Genomic DNA, 2,863 nt, shown 5'->3' with positions numbered 1-2,863 from the left:
TTTTTTTTTTTTTTTTAAATCTCGGCCTGCGGGGCTCCCCCGGCGCTCCGTCACTTCCTCCCTCGAGGCGCTTCCGGGCACGTGGTGCGCTTCTCTGGGCGCCGCTTGCCCGTTGCCCTGGCGACGGGAGCGGGATCCTGGCGGGACGCGGGTCCGGGAGCGGCGGGAACGGCCGGATCGGCCGCCCGGCGCCGTAGTCGCGGTTCCGTGCTGGACCGGCAGGTGAAGCGGACCCGGGCATCGAGGTGTTGATAAGCATCACAGCCCGGTGGTTCGGTAGGCACAGAGGGCTCTTCGCCGGCCTGAGCAGGTGTCCCTTGCGCTGGGGCACGCTTCACCGTCGGTCCTTCTGGAGACTGGTTAAGCTTGTAAACATTAGTAGCTTTGTGTATCACAGAATCAGTTCGGTTGGAAAACACCTCTGAGATCATCGAGTCCAACCTATGACCAAACACCACCATGTGAACTAGACTATGCACTAAGTGCCATGTCCACTCCTCCCTTAAACACCTCCAGGGCTAGTGACTCCACCGCCTCCCTGGGCAGCTCATTCCAATATCCGATCACCCTGAAGAAATTCCTCTCAATCACCAACCTAAACCTCCCCTAGTGCGTCTTGAGACTATGTCCTCTTGTCCTGTCACTCTCTGCCCTGGAGAAGAATGTAGGTTATAAGCTGTTTGTGTTGGTACCTGGAACAAGCTTTGCTGAACAAACAGAACACAGAGGTAATGATGGTGCCTGGGAGGTTTTCTGCACGTGTGAGGTGGAGACCTACCTGCATGAACACGGTAAAGAAACCATAGTGTTGCCTGTCAGTTGCCTGGCTTAGGGTAAGAGTGGTTGATTATGGCAAACTTATTAATTTTTAACAATAATGTTGTCATCATTAGATGACAAGTAGAGAGGAACTATTTACAAGAGCATGTAGTGACAGGAGAAGGGGCAATAGTTTCAAACTGAAAGAAGATTTGGCTTAGATATTAGGAAGAAATTCTTTACTGTGAGGGTGGTGAAGAATGGCACAGGTTGCCCAGAGTAGTTGTGGCTGCCCATCTCTGGAAATGTTCAGGGCTAGGTTGGATGGGGTTTTGAGCAACCTGATCCAGTGGAAAGTGTTCCTGCCCATAGCAGGAGGGTTGGAACGAGACGATCTTTGATGTCCCTTCCAACCCAAACCATTCTAGGATTCTATGATCAATATATTTGTTTCAAAGAAAATGACAAATGCCCATCGGGTCAGACCAGTGGCTCATATAGAGGAGAGCTGGTGAATTTCCTTTAAGGATGACAACATATGAACCAAGGATGGGTGGGATGAAGCAAAAGAAAAGCAGAAATTAATCATGCTCCATCTATGTGTACAAGATGCAGGAGCTCAAGAATCACAGAGGCTAGGAGCAGCATAAATGCTCCTGCAAATGACATGTTTGAGCTTCATGTTGTAAGAACATTCCATCTGGCTCTGTAATGATAGTGCCAGGCTATCAATTCGCAGGAGATAACTTCCATTATCAATTGGAGTCGATTTCCATTGACTTAACATCACAAAATAACATTTGCTGCTGCCTGAAAAGCAGCAAAACTCACTGTGCAGGAGGGCATTTGGGCTGTTACCAAACATACTTGCTCTGAATGCTAAGAGTTCTTTTTTTAATTCAGATGGAAAACTGTCTGGCTGATTTTTAGGGAGATAATTAAGGTTATTCAAAACAAAAGGTCAGATAGTGAACAAAGAAACAATGACAAGGCAGGGAACCCAGCAAAGAGTAATCCCCGTGAATCAACCACTCCTAAAACCCTCAACAACTGGATGAACGACTAAGCCATTTGTCCCTGTTGCAAAACCCACTGAAGTGGATTCAAGGGAGGAAACTCTCTGGAATGTATGCAAATGAAGGGGAGTTACTGCAATAGGACTAGGAGGAAATACACAATAAAGCGGTTTTAGGACTTACTGGGGGGTGCTTGGAGGTTGAGGCGGTTGTTGGAATCGATAAAGAGAATTTGAGGATTTACAAATCTACACTGTTAAGCTGGGGATAAAAATCACAGGCAGAGCAATAGAGGGGTTAAGGTGGATAAACGGAGAGAAGAACAGGGATAAACAAAGCCAGTCAAATGCAATCAGTATGTTCGCCCAAGTTTTGCATCTGATCACCACAGCCTGTACTGTATTTGTAATAAATCATTTAAATTATTTCCTGTTCAATCGTGTTCTCTGTTGTGTGCAAGTGGTCTGCCTAGTCAGCAAGTAGGATGAAAGGTTTGTAGGGCCAGAAACCTGAGACCTATGAAGGCACATTTCTCTGAGCTCTGGTTCTTAGGAACAGGATCAGGCTGCTGACATGGTGCTTATACGGATGTCTTTGAAGTACACCCTCCTGCCAGCATTAACCTGTGTGTGCATCTCTGTTGAGAATTTGCACACCACTTTGCAACTGCTGGGATGTGAAACAAGTAAGCTCTCACTCATCTTCATTGACCCAGGAAAAAAGGAAGCCACTGGATCTTTCAGTCCACCAAATTCAGCTGCCCTTAGTACTTTTTAGGGAAAGCAGGTGTACCTGGCTAATATGTACAATCCATTCCCCTTGTTGTACTCCCATATTCAAGTATGGTAGTAGGGATGGTAGAGGGTACACCAAAACCTGTTTCGTTTGGTATTGAGTGGTTTTTCTGTTAGACTGTCTGTGAGGTTTTTGAACCTGATGATACCTTTGGCTTCCATAACTCTTGTGGCAATAAGTTCTTGGAGTGTAAAGTACCTTTTTTATTTGTTTTAAATTGATTACCAACTAGTTTCATTACATGCCCCCAGTCTGCCATGGAAAGCTGCTGAAGAGCTGTTTTCCATTCGCTT

This window comes from Empidonax traillii, unplaced genomic scaffold, assembly GCF_003031625.1.
Source record: "Empidonax traillii isolate 1590-97213 ecotype Southwest subspecies unplaced genomic scaffold, ASM303162v1 scaffold1246:size530596, whole genome shotgun sequence".
Classification (NCBI taxonomy): domain Eukaryota; kingdom Metazoa; phylum Chordata; class Aves; order Passeriformes; family Tyrannidae; genus Empidonax; species Empidonax traillii.
Note: the sequence above shows the minus strand (reverse complement) of the source record.